At 43.4% G+C, this 20,509-nt stretch overlaps 1 long non-coding RNA gene across 1 annotated transcript in view; it reads left to right on the top strand.

Annotated features, from left to right (window-relative positions):
- The first annotated feature begins 346 nt into the window (after positions 1-346).
- Positions 347-20,509, top strand: part of LOC124182777 — a 70,244-nt gene continuing 50,081 nt past the window's right edge. Inside the window, exon 1 of the long non-coding RNA XR_006870856.1 lies at positions 347-437. This is a non-coding gene — a long non-coding RNA (uncharacterized LOC124182777). The remainder of the gene's footprint in view (positions 438-20,509) is intronic.

Below are 20,509 nucleotides of genomic sequence, written 5' to 3'. Positions count from 1 at the left end.
TCACCACACTACCGCGTGTAACCTGGACGGCTGTAGGTATTAACCTATACGTATTTTGCTATTGCCCATTGCTTGACATATCACGGCACACCCATGCTCTACCATAACTCATGTTGCTTCAGCTTGCAATGGTGGTGGTGGTGGTGCTGCTGCTGCTGCTGCTGCTGCTGCTGCTGCTGCTGCTACTGCTACTGCTACTGCTCTCGCTTTGTTTTGCAACACTATCATTATACCTATTGCGTTTATAGTATTATATAGCCGTACATACGTATATCTGTTTACCTCCATTGGCTAATGATTCTGTAACAATTATTTTTTATCTCCTTTCAGCGACTCGCGAGTGCTACGAGATCATAAGTCTGCTAACCGGTGATCTATGCTTTTCTCGAGTATCGAAGTCGCGTTCGGGGTTCCGTATAGTCGACCAGGTGTTCGGGGTAAGTCTATTCCACTTTTTTGAACACAGTTGTTATCTTAGCTCGTAGCTGGTAATTTGATTTTACAAACGATCCGTGTACGTACTGTGGTAACGCTGCAACGTTGAATTCAGCTCTGTTTTACCTGGACATTTCTTCGGAACGTTACGACTTGTATTTCTCGTGAGAAAAATAGAAGTAACGAAGTACTTGCGAAACGCTCCAACAATCAATTTCCTCCGTTCATTCTCGGTCTACCATGAAATGTGAATACTCAGAAATTGGTCTGGCTTTCACTTAGTCAACTTTACTTCGTACGCGAATAACGGGACAATTTGTACACCTAGAACCAGGAAAGTACTTGCAGGTACGAAAGCCTCTCGTGGCGTTGAGAGAACTTCCTGGCCAATGTGTTTATAATACGTGTAATATTCATTATCTCGGTGGTGTAGCATGATGCTCGATGAGCCGACCTACGGTGCGAGCGCAAAGCATAAATCGAGGCGAACGTTGATCGTCGTTAAAACGCGCGTGGGTGAGAGTCCGACAATATTTACCCCTCCGATGATCGCGCAGCCCTTCTTCCTCATTCTCTCCCTTCCTCCATACATAAACTAGTCACGTGTCCACGCGAGGTAGAACGCGGGGGTGTCGAGGGTGGGTGGGATCCCTCCTTTTCAGGATCAGGAGAGATGCTCTCACGATGGGGACTCCGATCGCGGGTTACTCGCGTCCTCCCTCCCTCCCTCCCTCCCTCAGGATGGCGTGCTAGCCACCGTCACGGTTTGGAGTCCGGCACCGATGTGACCAGCACCTAACAGCCGCTCATTAACTACCAATTTCATCGCTACGAGGTGGGTTCGTACCTGAGCCATCTTTCCCCTAGTACAGCAAGTGTCTATGCGGTGGTTATGCCTGTGCAACCCCTCGACGATGCTACGCGGCGTTGCGTTCGCACACGCACTTACGTGTTGGACTAGGTGTGTGAACGGACGGTGGTGATCTGCTACCCCGGAGTGCGGAGAAATAAAATAATGTGAGAGAATCAGGTGAGAGTGAGAGTGAATTAGTTTAACTCGGAGCCGTGGGAGAGAATCGGGGATCGGATGACTCGTTGCAACGATCAATCACTTACGTGTTTCAGAATTGGTCAGAGTCCCACCTAAAGTCGAGGGACGGGAGAGATCATTTTTTTCCTGTACAAATTTTACAACGATAGCGGTATCTGGATTTGGAACGTATCCAGTTATTTGTACTCTACTATTTCGATCAAATCACGAACAATTGTGCAGTTTCACCAGAATCAAGCAAAATTATGTACAGCAATGCTAAATTACATATAGATTTTGGCTTCATTTCAATATTGTTCACGTATTTACATTCGATTCGCTACATTGTTGAGGAAAATACTAAAGTCTATACATGTTATGTACGTTTTATCACCAGGGAAGTTGGGCTCCGTTGGGATGAGATGTTACTGCGACTTGTTATTACGACTTGATCGTGAATATCCGCCGGAAGGTACATTGAATTTTCTTGATAGAGTCATAAGACGAATGATGTCTCGATTCACACACTAACAATAGCTGGTCACTTCCGTTTGAGCTTGGAAATTGAAAGTTGATTATCGTAGTAACGGGAGGTCCGATGTATCATTTTCTTTCGTCACCCACTGAGATCACCCTATTACGAATCGAAAAGAAAAGAAAAACGAAGGGTTGTAATAATTGCATCCGCGTGTCAAATACCTGACGTTATTCATAGCTTCTGCGTCGATGTGCTTTTCTCACGACTGAACCAACAACGTACTTTTATTTTTACAGTTTTTCACCTCTTGTGTTCAATCTCGCAGGGTACCGTATACATTTACGTTTCGCACACAGTATTATAATTACAACATCGAATAACTCACAGATAAGGGTAAGAAAAATACGACAAGAGGGGGCTAAATGCCTAATAACATGTCAGGCAGTAATTCCTGCAGTATTTTCAGAGGTGTTTTACCCCTTTCTGGTGGTTGGGTATGTTTAAATTTCTCACTCTTTAAGGGGTATTCTTGGCCGCCTAGAACGAGTGACGCTTTATCTTTAACCGCAAATCGGGGTGGATGGACGGGAAATAGGAGGGGGATGAAAGAATTTGAGTTTCTTTTCGCAGTCCCGTGACTCGGAGGTGTGTGCGAGGATCTATGGAACGGATCCTGGCGATACGCAGTACCGACTTGTAAGGACGACGGGGTTCGGACCGAGCTAGCATTTTCCACGGGTGGCAGCCGGCGTCGCGACGGAGGCGGCGGGGGTGGCTTGGCTGAATAACGCTGATAACTATCGCAATTCGCGCACTCGTGTAATTTATCACCTTTTTATCACCGAGACGTGATTACCTGGCCGCACCGCGGCTAATTTACATTTCCTGCCGCATATTTGCGTCGCGGAATTATTGCAGCTTGTACAAGGCTGACGGGTTGTTATACCTATACCACCTGAGCGTCCATGTCCAACCATGCGATGGAATCGATGCAAATCCGAGCATTTCTCCAACATTTCGCCTCACTCGTACTCGGACGATTTTTTATTTTTTTTTTTTTTAACTCTTTCTCATCCACCACTCTCTTCACCCGGTTTTCCATCGATAAACCGCAAAGTCTCTTGGCAGCGTTGTACAGTGACGAAAAGAAAAAAAAAAAAAAACCAAAAAAGAAAACCAGAGGGTAAATAAAAATCGCAAAGGTCTCTCCTTCTGTTCGCGTTCCGTACCGATGGTTGAAAAATGTTTTCGAGTTTCCGTTGTTTCCGCGTTGCGATGTCGATACCGGGTGAAAAATTGAACATCGAGAATACTGACGTGTATCGATTTGTCAGACGGTTTTATACGTCGACCTATCTTCGGCAGGCGAACCTCGGTCGCGGTATTCATACGTCAAATGCGCGCAGGACACGGTGGATCTTTACTTTCTGTACCGTATCAATATCATTGTCGTGGAAAAAAAAAAACAAGAAAAGGTCGAACGAGAGAGACGAAGAAGAAGAAGAAGAAGACGAAGAGACGTCGACGGGTTTTAGGTTTCGGAATGATTGGGGGCGAAATTGGGGTAAGCCGATACTCTTCGGGGGCGATTCCACCCCTGTTTTCATCCCGGCACGTAAAACCTCCTAGCCGACGGTCAATTTCGTCCCACATGTCATCGTTGACGGAATTTAAAACCCCATTTGATTTTCCTTGAGGGATATGATACGATGATAAATATATTCCTCGCGTCCTTTCGCATATATCGAAGACTGCTCATACCATTCGCGTCTCTTCCGCCAGCAGAAATCTTTCCCTCCTCCTTTTTTTTTCCGTCCTGTTTTTTTTTTCCTCCTTCTTTCCCGTGTTCTCTCGATTGTCAATCTCGTATTTGAACGCAACGTTTCGAACCTCTTTTTGAATAATTCATAGTCACCGGCAGTCTCGTCCTTCCGAAATTTCACGAATCCCTCTCTCGTTCTTTTCCTCTCCCAGCCTGCTTCCGTTTCGCCTGTCTGGGAATCTGTTTCGATACTTCTGCCTCGGTACCAAACAAGCCCCGTTGTAACGAAGATTGACAGTGAGCACGTGTCGGACCATCAGCTTCATTCGTTTCACACCGTTTTCATCACGCGCCCTGAAACACGGACTGACCGCGATGATGCACGCACCTAACAATCGTTCGGCTACGAGGTGCACGAGGGCGTGATGCATCGGTTAATGGCTGCTCTTCCTAACGTCGAGGTTTAGGGCCTCTCCTCCCTATCGCAAGCGCAAACAGGGCTGACCATCGTCGATCCGCAGCTGACCACTGGACGCAGCTTGAATCCAACAAACCCCGAGAGATGGTCAAGAAGACGGTTGTCACACGCTGCTTAGCATTGTTCTAATTGTTAGGCTGAAGAGCGTGTGTATCACACGAAATTCTGACCCTTTTCCCTATGTTTCCTGTTTAACAAGGAATCACGCGCTTTTCATGGGAAACTGACCGGTAGTCAGTCAGCGACACCGTGTACGCATTGTGTCCTTATTCGCCTACGGACTATAATTGTTCCAATTTCATATCGTCACGGTGAAACGTGATTTTGCCCTCTTATGCGTACAAAGAGAAATGGGGTAGATTACACGTGTTCCGCTCTTGTTTTGCTTTTCTTTTCTTTTTCTCATTTTTTGACTCCTCGATTTCTCCGGCTCGGGTTGAAATTGAATGTAGAAAGGCGAGATCTGAATATCAGGCAATTACGCGCGGTGATGTACGAATGAAGGGTGTGTGTATCGTATGTATATTTTTGTCATTTTGCTACGTCCACAATTTGAATGTCATTTCCATCCCGCATCCGTCTCAATTTATTTCAGACAACTCATCCGTTAGATCCGTATACACACATCCAAGGGATGATTTGCATTTTTCAGAAATATTGTTTCGCGTTTCTATTTCGAAATTTTTGCAAGTCAGATGCCCCCGCACGCACTCCCCCTACAGACGTGCGAGTATCAATCTTTTTTTTCTTCTTCCTCTCCTCCTCTCCCTTCTCTCCTTTTTTCATCATTCCTCCTAGGCAGACACGCCGAACCTTCTTCCGGCATATTCACCGCGTGCGATCCTCGTCGACCACTTTATTCGAATTTTCAAACGATTTGTAATATTCACAGCCCGCGTACATTTACGACATCGTATACATTATACACGTATATTATATGTTTTTCTCTTTACCGCCACGTTTTTTTCCCTCCCCCTCCCTTAATCCTCTTTCTTCTACCTACTCTTCGCTCTTATCGTATTTACACGGTAAATTAACCCACATATTTGCCATTCGGAGGTCGTACTGGATCCAATTCGTCCTTTGTCAAAAGATTTCTCTTCAACCTCCGCCTGTCTCTCTCTCTCTCTCTCTCTCTCTCTCTCTCCCTCTCTCTCTCTCTTTCTCTCTCTCTTTCTATCCATCTCTCTGCCCGCGGCGTTCGGCAAGTGCTGTGTTATTCACGTTCCGTTCTGGAGTGGGAAGGTACCATATGATGTAACAGCGCAACGCTTGAAACCTACAGCGATTCATATCGTCGGCTGGGCAAACGACGACAAACTTATACGATATTCTCTATGATCTCGACACGTTTGATCTATACCCTAGGGGATTTTGATACGCGGAGGCCATTTAGCGGTCAGCATTATACCTCGTACGCGCATCACGGTCATGTCCACCAGCCTAATGCTCGGTAGTCGTAGTTAAATGTTCGCCAATAATTATTTAACGTTATTGCAAAGTTTGTTGAATTTAGTAAAAAAAAAAAGAAATTTTCAATTCGTCTTCTTACGAATGTAAACTGCAAAACCTGTAGTATCAATATAAAATCTACGGTTACAACGTTAGAAATTTATTTTCATTAAAAGTAGGTATTATGATTCGCTGCGGCTGCCTCGCGTCCCTCTTTCGTATTTAAGAAAACCCTGCAGGGTTTGGGTATAGGTAGAATTTACGACAGGATTCGCTTCCTTCTCCTCGAGGAACCATCGTACGCAACGTGTAGCTAGGCTCCTTATAGAATTTTTTTACTTTGAAGAAACCCGAGGAGTAATGCAACGAGGTAAAGAAAAATAATCTTTACTTAATGGCATGTTATATACGTATAGAGTGAGAGAGATAGAGAGAGGAAGAGAATGTGTGTATAACAACCCGTATTGTATCGCTGCGTTGTAAGTGTACGACGACAATACTTTAATCGGCTTTCCAGATCTTAGAGATTGAATTATATGCGCGTGTTCATCTTTGTCCACAAATAAAACATGCGGCACCTAAACAAGTGCGACTGCGTGCGTGTGTGTGTTTATATTATACTCGGTTATACTATACGGGTAAGATTAATTCTGCGATTTAGCAAAGGGTGCAGAGGAGCGAATGTCTCGAGACACGCCTATCGGACTCGGCCTCTGTCCATAACTCAACTCATAGTTTCGTGCTAGCCGGTTGTAACAGACATTTCCCTCTCTGTCTACGAAACTGGAAAGCAGAAGTAGAGGAAGAGGTAGAAGAGTAAAAGAAAAAGGAGGATAAAAAACAAACAAGCAAAAAAGAAAAAAAAAAAAAAAAAAAACACAAATAACAACCTAGTGCGGGAACGGAAAGAGCGAAAAACAGTTGTTTATGGATTCTCGTCGGCGTCAAGTTAAGTATATTATCGTTATTCTCGTGTAATTGTTTTTTATCGTGACACCAAAGCGTCGCCGTTCTAACTACCATTGTAGTCGAAAAACGTGGGGCTTGAACAAAACTAGAGAAATTTAATTTTATCAATTGAACAATCGCGAATTATAATGATCGAAAAATTTCAATTATACGCAACTGTTTTCGAACGATTAGATCTCAGAAGTCTGATATTAATCGTCATTTGACTATAGATTTCAATTATTTAAACTTGATATTGTTCGTAAATGTTCAAATCAGTAAGTGAAATATTAATTGATATCGGTAAAATTATTGCAGGATATGAATAATTGACACATCTTGTATTTATACATACTCTTCGGTTAACCGTAGTTCTATCATTATGAAAATCGTACAACAATACAGACTTTCCGAGGTTGTTCCTCTTTGTTAGAACAACGAACTACTGAATTTTCAAATTAACAGTTACCGTAACTTGCATGCGTTAAAAAGACATTCCTACAACCAAATTCAATTTGATCAGCTTTGTTTCGAATTTTTTTTCCATCCCGGCACTTTATCGTCCAGACTTTACGTTCGGTACGTCTTTAATAAAAATGTCGCTCGTCTAAACGCAGTGGGATTTTGCCTTCTGCGTAGGTCCGGACCTCGAGGTTTGACCACGACGAACGATCCAACAACCCCGCAAAGATGTAGATAAAGAAGCACTTTGCCCGCGAGCATTCGGCGCGCATTAAGCGTTAAACGCTTTTAAACAACCCCCCCGTTAAAAAACAAAAAAAACAAAACACGAAGAAAAAAGATAGAAGTCAACCCTTTCGCCGAGAACGACGCTCGACTAGAATTTGGCAAATGTTTTGTCCAGGCAGTGTTATACTTGTCGCGTTATACGCATTTTCCGTGGATATTTTCGCGTACGATGTGCAAATGCCGGAATTACAAACGGGGAACGGGGTTCGTAATTTTGGCATTTTCCGAGCCGCCCTGACGCTGCCGAATATGCCCGGTGGAAATTTTTAATCAAAGAAATATTTACCCCGTTTTAATTCACCGGCGCGCGCAGCCCTTATGCATAGTAATTAGTGTGTCTGGAAATACCAATTATATGCCGGCAAAGTGCCGAATATATATATATATATATATATATAGAATATATATGTAGACCAAAGTATGTATATAAGTATGTAATTACGTTATACAACCTGCAAGGCGAAAACTTCCATCTGTAGGGAAATTTCTCGTTCCGTGTATAATTATTAAAGTATAAGGCGCGCAGCCGTGTAACCGAAACTCCTTGTTATAATACAACTCTACCAGTTATTTTCAAGATGAATTAAAACGAAGACAGATACAAGGGATAAATATCTTGATAACAAAAGGTTACATCGCCCGTGATGAAATATCGGCATTATACTTTTAACCTTACGATTATTAATATTGCAGGCCGCGAAACTACGGCAACCCTCCGGTTGTAATTCTAAGCCCTGATTGTTCGGAATTAATTCTCTCGAGTTATCGAGACGTCGAGGTGGCTTTTAGAGAGGGAAATTCAAAACCGTCGGCAGCCTCAACGGTCAGACATATTTGTTTGGAAAACTTCTCCCTCGAATAATTTCGCCGCGGTTTTGTCAAGCGGATTCCAGACCCGCTTCCGGCGTGAAACGATCGAGCCAGCACGATGAGAAGGATGTCCCGACGAATATTTTCATACAAATGTCAGGGCCGCTCGGCAATGACGCGCAGGGATCATCTCCCTCCGGGGTTAAACTATTACCCGCAGGACCTCGGGATGTTTCGCGATTTTTTCTCATACTCATTACAAGAAAGGGGCGTACCGAACGGGGCGCAGAAATGGGTAATTGTTTTTAATCACGTTCGGGGCGAAGCAGGGAACACTGCGGGATTACACCCTCGCACTTGGAATCGCATCGGAATTTCAACGAGCGCACGTCGAGGTCCTTGGATTCGTGGTTTTGGAAGAATCGAGAATCGGGTGACCGTTCGGTGTGAAAAATGACGCAAGTGCTCTCGAAATGTGGAAGGAGTCGAGATGAAATTTTGAGTTCCGGTTACCGCTCAGTCCTTGACTGTTTTCATTTTTTACCGCAATCGGAAAATATAGTTTCAGGTAGAAAATGAAAATTAGTTTCAGTAGCTGTTACCGGAAAGTCTGGTATCCGTTGCTATTCTTTCTCATTACGATCACTGTTGCTATATTTTCTCGTAACTGTTGCGAAAATTTTACGCTTGTGCAAGGATAAATTGACGTTAAAGCCTTATTGAACTGAAAAAGTAGAGTAAACCTCACAAACTGATTTTGCGTTGCAATAATGAAAAAAGGATCGACAATAGCGCCAAATGGTCAGGCGTGCCTCGTTTTTCGTAATTCCAACAATATTAAAACAGTTTTTTTAACGACACCTGTTTCGCTCAATTTTTCCAGTTACCGTAACAAATAAAATTTTGCTCAGCGTATGGATAAATCGCAATTAATGTCCAGCATTGCAGCATCGTGAGGTTCGGAATGACGATGGGGGAAACACGAGACTAATATTGATCAGCCCAACCGACGATTTCCGTGTTTCTCCGTCAATCGTGCCGCGTGACTCGATCGAGATAGGAAAAATGTAAGTGTGAGTTTTGCGGATGGTCTAATGGACGGTCTAAAGAATATCTAATTATCCGACACGCGCCGGCGGCACGTGCCGGAATCATTTTCTCGCCATTTTCCAATCCAACAGTGAAAACGTAGCGCAGGCATAGGCGAAGAGAAAGAGAGAGAGAAGGAGAGAGAGAGAGAGAGAGAGAGAGAGAGAGGGAGAGAGAGGAGTCTTCTTGCCTCCACTTCTCCGACCTCCCGGCGTGATATTTTGTAAAGTTTACACGTCCGTTCTCTCAGTGTGAAACGTATGCTGCTATTAACTCAGCCCCCTCTGCCCACACGCTAAAGTCCCGCTGCGTGACGTGTGTCGATGCCGACTGTAGACCGAATGCCGAATCTATTGCGCGATGATTCCAACACAATTCCGGGGACGTTAATAAGTCGGCAAGTGCTTCCCATGCTTGTAGTTCTTGGTCGTGAATGAAAATTGGAACACGCGTCCTGGTTTTTTCCTCCTTTGACAACGCGTCCTCTCGTCTCTTACCTCCGGGCAAATCATCCGGTTTGCCACTGGTTACATAATATGTTTCACGATCGAGGTGAAGCGCTCTTGAGTATCAACCTTTTCTTTTTCTTTTTTTTTTTTTGCACCGTGTCGCGCTCGCTCCTTTACATCGTTCAGTTTCGTTTCATGGGGATGGAAACGCGACTGGGGGTGATGAACAGGCCCCAGAAACTCTCGAGTGGAAACTACTGCACCGCTCAACAGTGAAACTAGAGTTAATTGATCGGAAGTCTTGAGGCTGCACGTGGCATCTTTTCATTGTTGCATACATGGCGTATACTCCGCTCTGTAAACGTGTCGTAGAAATCAAGGCGGTACCTTCATGTTTGACGCGCTCCCATCCCTCTTCATCGACATATGTATCACCCTTATTACGTATCCGGTCACCCTGTTCGAAACCTTTTCTGGAACAACGACAACGATGACGCAAACTTTTTGCCACTCGGCGGCATCGGCAGCTATTCGTAACGGTCAAGGGGTGGTCATGGAATGAGATTTTTGCTCGGAGATGCGAGTATCAACTATTTTTCACACGAGTTAAAAAGGTTTTACCCGAAGGGTTAACAACTTGTGAAGTCAGGTACATACACCGCAAAGAAAAGTAGTGCGAAGTCATTTAAAGTCACTTGAAGATACGTGCAATTCCTTGAAGTTACGAAGTGACTTGAAGTCATGTAGCAACAGTGCTCCATGAAGTCACGAAATCACTGGAAGTTGCTTAAAGTCAGTGTAATGTCACTTGAAGTCAATCGTAACGATGTGCCTTGAAGTCCCTTGAAGTCACAAAGTCACAAAGTCACATCAAGTCCTAAAGTCGTGAAGTCGTGGACGTTGCTTGAAATCACGCGAAGTCTTTCGAAGTCCCGAAGTCCCGAAATCAGACGCAGGCCATAGTTCGAAACTCGGTCTTACCAGCGTCTTGGTTATTTCACATTTTGATACTTGTCATTTTGTGAGATGAAAACATTCCCGGCCCCTCGAATTGTTCAAATTTGGCAGTGTGTTCCGGTATGATAAAATGACAAGTGGCCAGCGAAGGCTGCCGGAGTTAGGGGGGTTAATTAAAGTATAAATTCGATTTTCGCCATCAGCGTCGGAGGGAGTGGATGTAGGTGGTTGGGTAGCGGACAATGAATGCCATACACACAATCAACTCTCTATTCTGCAGAACGGAGAGGCCCCCCTTCGGGTTTTGTAATTGCTGGTATTTATAAGCAATACTCGGTGAGCGAGCAGAGTGACGTTCAGAATGAATGTCGGAGCGGGAGGGAAGATCTTGTCCAACGTTATACTCCACAGCAGCAGCGACAGCGGCCTGGAGGGAGAGAGAGATTCTAAGTGTAATATGGTAATACGGGCAATGGGCCATATTGACGTGAACGATGCCTGCCATTAGCGGTCCGGCGCTAGATGACTCTTTTTAATTTCCTCGCGAACTGAATTTTACCGAATGTGCCGAGGGTGAATGCTCGACGAATTATTCATAATCACTTTCGCCGGTTGATCGTATATTTCACTCTTATTTTTGTTTCATTTTGTCCCTCGTATTGTTTTCACCCCTACCCGTTCCTCCGTATCACCTTTTTCCTCCTCTTTATTGTCATATCGTTATCATCGCTTCCCGTCGTCCTCGCATCGTTTTTAAAATGTTCCATACTCCGCAGCAAACTCGTCACGTCCGCTGAAAATTATACGGACCAATTTTTCATCTCGTAAAAAGGAGAAGCGGCCGCTTTCGAAAAGGGTTGGAAGTAGGGACCGAGAATACGACTCCGTAACGTACCTACCTACCTACCTGGGATGGTGAACTCGGGTGGTTGACAAATGAATAGCTACTTGACGCAGAAGGGAAGGTGCCCGGCCACCTGGACAGGTAGACGAGGTGTGTGTCAAGCGGCCATTAGCTGTTCGAAAATAACCAGAAAGATTGGAATCGCGGCCGGTAGTGATAAAGCCAAATCATCAGCTTAACAATTTGTTGCGTAATAGCGCGTCCAGCGGCTAGATTACATCGTGTGTAAATCGCAGCTGGTGTTCACCGCCACTCCACTCCACTCCACTCCACTCCACTCCACTCCACTGTACTCCACTTCGCCCCTTTATACGCAAAGGCTAGACGAGAGTCGCAACAGTTGCATGAAACTGCAGACAGAGTAGAAACGCACCGTGATATCCGACGGTGGTTTATTGTCATTGTCATTTTGTTTCTTTATTTATTTATCTTATTTTTTTTTTTTTTTACATCACCCGTCACCCTCGCCACGAGGAATAAAAGACGGAGCAGAGAGAGGAACCGCGACGACTCTCGTAATCAAGGCCTTAATTAATTATCTGTGAACGGATTAGCCGTGCACTCGAGTATGAGGAGCTCCTCCGAGTCCCGGGGCGTAACTTGATTAGCCGCGGGAGGCAAAGAGTCAGCAGAAAAGTAAAAATTATACGTGACAGAGGCGGGAAAGTGGCCATCGATGTGTTGTTACCCTCGGGGATTAACAAGCCGCGGATATTTCGTACCAGACTGGATGTTTTACGCAGGTTTTCTGGCTCCCGTGCGTACGCGGTTCACCAACGTTAGTCGCGGCTCAACTTCCGACTCCTTGTTGTCGAGGAAATTAATTACATTCCCGTAATAACTCGCGGTGTGCTGAAGCCATTGCGCAGACCTGCATCGCGTGGCATGGCATCCAACCCCGGCCGTACCACAATGCTAATATAAATGGTGTTCATCAACGGACTGAACCACTATAAACCAAGATTCCATCAGCATACATCTTCCATAATCCAAGCGAACTACTACGGGGGGATTAAGACTGCCTATTAACAAGTACATTAAAACATATTCACCACCGAGGAGAGCCTCCCCGTCGACAACTACGAACTAACCGAACTACCTACTCCTGGATCTGTACGCCTTGGAACCTATTTCGTTTAAACTCCTAATTTACGACTGCTTGAAAAATAAGAAGCCCGAGCCGAGGAATAAGAAATAGGAGGATGAAGAGAACGAGGAGGGAGGACTTGCTCAACACTCGACCCTCTTTCTTCTCTTTCTCTGTTTCTCTCTCGATAATTCTTCCACTCGAATATACCCATAGGTTTTTACTGCCTATTCCCTTTTTTACCCGGTATTAGAGACAAATTTTAGAACTGTTCTCCGTGTTTACGATAAATCCACGGAATTACAACGGCCTCGCTCTCTCCACAAGGTTCTTTTTTTTTTCCCATCATCCAACCATGTATTCCTTTTTTCAGATGCGTATCGGTAGTGAAGATATTTTGATAAACTCGTTCTTTGTACATGTTTTTTTTTTTTTTTTTTTTGCACACGTCACATGTTCTTTGTACGCGTGACTATGTACTAAAAAATTAGTGTAACATTTTTTTTCAGAAACAAAAGAAAGTTATTGTAATCACACCGAAAGTGAAAAATAGACTTTTCAATAGATCTCCGCATTTCGAAGTTTAGGGAATCACCTCCGTTCATTTTCAAACGGACATCTGTGTGTTTAGATTAGATTTTGGCTTTGATCGGTTTGCCATTTTTTCGAGTATTTACATAACAAAATTTCAAAAAATAAAACAAGAATGACGATGTCTTGAGAGGCGATGAATGGATTTGAATGAAAATTGGTACCGTCAGGTTTTTTGGGTCGCTAATGACGAATATAAAACGGCGATCTAATATGCCGGATAAAAATCTAAAAACATTCGGACTTTGCTGAAAATTGGTTGGCGGAGGTTTTTTGAGTCACCGATAACGAATCCAAGGTCAAACTTCTAAAATTTGTAACGATGGATCCACTACAGTGTTTTAACGTACAAAAACTCGTCATATTTTCATGTAATATGGTCAATCCGAAGGCCTTAAAATCGTTAATCACGAATTTGAATTTGTGGTTCGAAGTTCGAATTGGATATTATTTTTTTTTTTTCTCTCTATGAACTTGGAACCTGCAGTGTGTGAACGGAACATTCGAGGGCTGGCTCATTGCCAGTCTATAGCTGCTTGTGTTTTTCTATAATATTTGAAAGATTGGTTCACATCTTAAAACCCGGAATATTTATTTCATCGTTAACGGTAAAAAAAAACGAAGTCGATCGACTACTGTGTACTGCAATAACCGAAATTGGACATTGTTCTCAGTGCAGTAACAACTTTTCGACGTTTTTTTTTTTTTTTTTTCACTCTACTTATCTAGCGGGAAAATCGGCGAGATTTGAGATCGCGTGCAAAATCTGCATTTTGCGCAGCTGTCCGGTTCGACAAGGGAATAATTCATCCCCGCGCAGCTAATCTGGTATTCAATATAGCTGCAGGTAGTTTGGGCGTATAACGACGAGATTTAATCTTCCTTACCTCATCAAGATTGTCGCAGGCAAAAAACGGAACGGAGGCAAGAGACATAAACAAACAACGAAGAAAAAAAAAAAAAAAAAGAAAAAATACGGATAAATAACAACAAAATTTTGCTCAGGTTCCGCAGGCGTTCAGCATGAAGGTGATAAAAATTAAGAATTCAGGACTACGTCCACAGGGTGTCGTATCGCAGTTTCGCCTCGTCACGAAAGAACTTGTACGGAGAAAGAGGGGTGGAAAAAAAGGTGGAAAAGACGTGGGGAGAAAAAAAGAGCAGGAATTATAAGCGGTAAAAAATACTACCTAACGAAATAATGATAGAGAGGCTCAACCTTTATCTGTCGCATTTATCGCCGCGTGTTTCACAGATCCTAGAGCCGGGTCCGATACATCGGTGCGTTTAGTTGACCGTCGCCTCGCGTAATTATCTCACCTTGCTTTTTTCCCCAGCACCATGAATCGAGGCGAGTATAAGCGCAGGTGTTAAACGGGGTTTCAATTCTCCCCCATAAGCGATACGGTGCCGGTGTAATTGACGCGAATCTCAGTGACGCGTCACTAGAAAAACTTGCGAATCGCACTTTCATTCCGGACCCTTCGCGTCAAGGATCAGGGGGACTCGCGGCGCAATATATTTTGAAATATGTGTAATTTTCATCTTTTCAAATCGCCTTCTTTCACCGATCTCGCCGTCTCTGTTCCGTCGCAGGAAAATAGTGCGTAAAAGGTACAGAGGTAATGAAAGCCAAATAGTGGTTTCGCCACCCCAAGGCCTAAATATATTACACGTCTAGGCATATGGTGTTCCATGGGGTTCCGCGCCCGGCATCTCTACCCCTGCGCTCCACCGGCGGACCCCCATTATCGCCGTATACCCCCGTCGAACTACCGCTAGGCGAGAGTTGAAAAGAGAAGGGGCGAGGATGGGGACCAGTTTTAATTTTACAATATCCTCATAAAATATATACGCCATAACAGTAAAAGTCCAAAACTGTCTTGAGCCAACAAGCTAAGCCGTGATTTGCGAGGCTCGATATTACAAGCCGCTTAACTCACGTCGTCGTAGCGCTAAAGGGAGAGAGGAAGCGAACTACCGGAAAAAGATCTATGTGTACACGGAAGAGGAGAGAGAGAAAAAAAAAAACAAAAAACGAATTATAACAATAACAATGATGATAAAATGAATAAAGGAAGGTGGAAAGTTCTACAAACAGCTGCCCGGTCGACTTAACATTTTACCAAACGCTGTTTCACACCGTTATGTATTATAATGTAACATCTTCCCTCCCTTATAGATGCAATCGTAGGATTTCTTTAATCGCACAGGCTGAGAAGCTACACGAGTCAACTTTCGCGAATAGGTAGGATGCAGATTTCATCACGTTGATGTTATTTTCATTGATACTAGACAGACTTTTTAAACCGATCGTAGAAACTTGTGACCCAAATGGAGATTAATTTCAGGTTACTGATAATCGATCATCAGTTTTAGCTAGTTACATAATTTTATTGTTTCTTGTAGAATGGTTTCGTTCTCGCGAGTTTCAGAATTGAACATTCGTCTGATTTGGATTATCGGGATGTCGAATGCAAAAGGAAAGATATTTTTCCGTAAAACTTCCAGGCGGTGAAATATTAATGCTAACCGAAACGGTGTTGAATATATTTGTCAAATTTCAAAGTTTTGCAGAGAACAGGTCTGTGAGAAAAAGAAATCATCGATCAACGTTTCCCGTATTCCTACGATTACGAAAAGTTCCGTTATTGAAACAGGCAAAAAAATTCGCTTTTTCTTACCGAAGACAAGTAACTCGTCAATTCCGAATATCGATTGCCGATGATCGATCCAACGATCAATTTGCCGCTCGGAAATCGACCGAGTGTGATTCGCAACGAGAAAATTTTCAGTCGGCGACCGTTATCGTATGTAATTGAAAGAAAACGGAGAAACGGATGTAGGAAATGGTCTCGAAGGATTCGCGAGTATCACGCAGCGAGAGTTCGTGCTCGGCAATAAGCAGCGGGTGGCTGACTGGTATAGGAGTACTAAATTCGGGGCTAGAGCCAGACTGACAAGGGAGCAATTTGCCAGTTGTTTAAGTGCCAAGTGTTAAGTGTTCCATCGTTTATGATGCGCCATTATTGTTTTACGTCAGAGTCCTCGTCCTCCCCTTCCTGCGCCCACGGGGCAACCTGCGCGTAACCTGGAATAATGACCCGCGTCGTCGATTCGCCTACGTTACACACGCCAGGGCGAAACATACGCCGTGTACGCACCGCGGGACTCACGCTTGTACGTGTGCATGGGTATGCGCGTGTGTGTATGTATATACACGCGACGGGACGATTGAAATTAATTCGAGTTTATTACCCGCGAGCCAATAGCGTAAAACTCCGGGCTTTGCTGCCGCTGCTGCTGCTGCACCGAGATACGCAATTTATACATCGTACTCTGGGATCTGCAGTCTATCTTGACTTAACGTCACACGTCGTCTTCTTGCCCGCATAGATAAACCCTCCTCGATCTACTCGATGTCTTGCTAAAAGCAAATGAGAAACAAGCGGTCGTTTGTCGTTGTAAAAACACCCCCGTATTGAAGTTTTACATTATTTTGGTTATTTATTTGTCAAAGATTAACGAGATTGATACCCTTGCACGTGGCATGGAATATAATACGATGTACGTATAATGCATTAACTGGCGCAGCGGTGTTGTAGAATTTACAAAAAAAAATAAATAAATAACTATTCGTACTTGAATAAAGCTTTCCACAAGTTTTTTATGGTATGAGAAACTCGTGCTGTAAGGATCAAACCAATTTTCATTCTCGTTACGTAATGATGATAGACGGTCAATTAGTAATTGTTTTTTCATAAAGTTCTGATTGGAACAAAAAAACGAACTTTAGATACGAATTCGGTATAGTTGATTATATTGTTGAGAATTTTATAAGCAAAAATTTTGTCCTAATGTCGAATCGACGGAACGAGAAAAGCGGTAAGGAAATGAGTAAATTCAAAGCGATTGAATTGAACTTGAATGACCTTCGTCGTTTACGGTTTTTTTTTTTTTTTTTGTTAGCTATATCGTCAATGAACCGAAATTTCATGGTTTTTCGCTGGCTAATTCGGTGAGAGACACCCCGTAGAGAGGTGTTGTTTGGTTATGTGCTTGTAAGGTCGTAACGTCCATTTAGCAGTAAACTGGGCTTTAATCATCTGTAGGATTAGTGCGTGAATTTCATTTGCGTTTACGAGGCTTCAAGATCTGCTTCGGGGAGATTGGGAGCCAGAATCACGTGCCATTTCCTCCGCTTTCGCAAGGTATATCAAATTGAGATAGTAATTCCTACCCTTGAAAAAAAAAGAGAAGAAGAAGAAGCAGATTAAAAATCCAAAAATTCCAAAAAATTCAACAAACAAACCAGTTCTCGCAGTTCACGATTGAAGAACTACGCAAACTCAAGATAAACCCAACATTACAATATCAGGGTAGTCACACGCTTCGAAAACCTCGAATTGTCGGAGAATTTTTATTTTTGTCGTGGAAAAATCTGAAAATATCAGTTTTCTTAAATTTGAAACAAAAATGATTTTTTGAGGTGACAAGTTTACTTCTTTCGTAAGGGGAATACTGACTTTTGTTGTACACTATGGCAGTTAGATGATCCTATCATCGTCTATTTCCTAACGGTCGTTTGCTATTCAGTGTCATTACAGTCTTTCTCGTTGTCTTTGGTTGAAGGTAAGAATATTATTTCTCAATTTGAATTGAATTTGCAGCGAATGTAGAGTTAACAAGTTGAACGGTATAGAATTTAAGTAATCTACTAGAATTGGGTAAATGTGAGGGAAAAACTGCGTTTTAGGTTCTGGAAAATGTGTAAATGTGGCGAAATTTGTTTCCCAAAAAGTCTCTGGCCACCCTGAATATCCACCGTTACGAAGATGAAGAAGAAAACGAAGAAAAGACGACACGCGAATAACTGTAATAAAACAATCAAGAGAGTAACGTGACAATTATTTTTCGATGTGTCGTTTCGCGTCCGCGATTCTCGCACTCGAACAGTGACGTAGAGAGGAAAGGGGACGAGGCGTATCGTATATATCGGCGACCGCAAACAGCCCTTCCGGAAAAACCTTTTCTGGGTCATTACGCTCGAATAATAACTCTCATAAGCCAGAATCTCGAAACTCGAAAACTATTAGCATATTAATGGGTGGCAGTTCAGTTAACCCTTTCATCGTCGGTAGTCAGATTTGCATCTCGTCGCTGCGTTCGTGGAGTCGGACGGCGGCAGTCCGTTAAAAGCCGAGCCACCCTGAAAACATTCGGGCAGAGGACAGGCTCGGGGGCGAGAGAGAAAGAGAGAGCGAGAGAGAGAGAGAGAAAGAGAGAGAGATCTGGGATGGAACGGAGAAATTAACATGACAAACTGCCCCCAGCAATAAGGGTAGAAAAGATATATGTCGACGAATATGCGGGTGTATATTGTGCATATATATCAGATGTATAGATATGTATATTGGTGTATATAATGCAACGCGCGAGAAACAATAGTCAAGCGGGAATTAGATGGGGTCGTGTCGGGTTGGTTTAGGCCGGAAATGGATTCGATATTTTCGTCCCCTCCCCGCCCCGTTTTTTTTTTCATTTTATACCGAATTTCTTTTCATCTTCGTTTATGCAGTATCGTTTGGTTGCCCCTAGCTTGGTATATGATGTATACTCGTTGGAAGAGTCAATTATTCATTGTTCTTTGCAAAAATTATCTTCATCCTTGTGCTGCTTTAACCTAATTGCGAATTATTTTTATTACAAAGAATAATAAACCGAGGATCGAAATTTTCCGAGGACTTGGTTAATTAATTATCGAAGATAATTAGAATGCGTCGAATATCCTTTATAAAGGATAATGGAATGAGGAGGAGGAGGAGGAGGAGGAGGATGATGAAGAAGAAGAAGAAGAAGAAGAAGATGACAAGACGAGAGAAAAAGCTTTGGCCTCCAGGCTTTTTAAAAGCGGTTCTCTGAATCCGCAGCTCCATGCTTAGTGCAGATACAATTGAAATTCTCGGCCAGAGTTTCGAATCTTGAAAAAGGATAAACAAAGAAGCGTCGCCCTAATTTACCTGAGGGTACTTGTATACGACTCTTATCCGCCCTCCTCGCCCCTCTCGCCTCCTCGACTTTCCTACCGCGGCGTATCCGTGACGGTATATCGTAAAAAGCGTGACAAAAGCTGAGGTGTAAAAAAAGCGCGGGTGAATCTGTACGAGTGAGGTCGGTGAGCCGCATTAAAAACAAAAAAAGAAAAAAGAAAAAATCGAGGCAGTGCAAAAACGAATTAGCATTCTAATTTATCGTCGCGGAAGTGACCGTAAAACTACACGCCTAACTTCACTCTCCTCTTTTTCTTATCTCGATTAATTTTACTCGTCTTTTTAACCGTCGTGCCTTATCTCGTGCTTCCTCGCCTCGATTGACCAGAAACGAGGGTAATTCCAGCCTCAGACATTTTGGTGTCAGCGGGTGGGATGGAATCACATCTTCGCGCGTCAGTTGAACCGAGTTTTCAACATCAGGATTGGCGGTGATTCCGGATGATCGTGTCGTCGTATCTCTCGGCCTTTTTCTTTCTGAAGCAATTCGACGCAGCCTCGCGTCCTTTTGATGCTCTCGAAAAATCGTATAACGAGGAGGAGCGCGTTCGCCGGTCGAACTACGAAGGATCCTTTCAAGGATACGTTCTCGACGCGAGCCGAAAGCTCGAAGGAGGCTCCTGTCTCCTCGCCATTTAATAATTACAAGGATTATTCGACAGCGGTATTCGGAGAGCAGCCAACCTACTGCTCCCGGGGATCGCGAAATCTTCTTTTGAACTACGAAATATATGGCCTCGTTAAAACGACGATCTTCTCAAAGTTAATCAAAAGACGCCATTTTTTTCGCTCGTCTTTTTCCTCCATTCTTCGCTTTGCGTTAGGTATAATCAAACCGACGATCTTCGCTGTAAAGAGCTTCATCAAAGAGCAGCCTCGCTTGAAAATAATAATAATAACAACAACAACAATAATGATAATAATACCGTGTCGTAAACAAGTTTCACGATTCCAAAGTGCTCGCTGTGTCGGAAAAAATGCGTGAGGGGGAAAAAAAAAAGGATGAAACAAAAACGACTCGCCAAACTGTTCAAACTGAAAAAATGAAGTTGAAAGTCAATTATTTAAAGAGGCTTAGAAGCTGAGTGACGTCCCGTCGGTCAGGTTCATCCTCTAATTTGTCTAGTCCAATTGGAGTAATTGGAATTCGTTATAACGTGGAGGTTTGGAGGCGCATCGGGCGATGTTTATGGTTGAGGGGTAGCGAAATACTTTTGATAGGTTATTAAACTAAACGAT

The sequence above is a fragment of the Neodiprion fabricii genome, chromosome 5 (genome assembly GCF_021155785.1).
Source record: "Neodiprion fabricii isolate iyNeoFabr1 chromosome 5, iyNeoFabr1.1, whole genome shotgun sequence".
Classification (NCBI taxonomy): Eukaryota; Metazoa; Arthropoda; class Insecta; order Hymenoptera; family Diprionidae; genus Neodiprion; species Neodiprion fabricii.
This window is presented reverse-complemented; position numbering and strand designations above follow the sequence as displayed.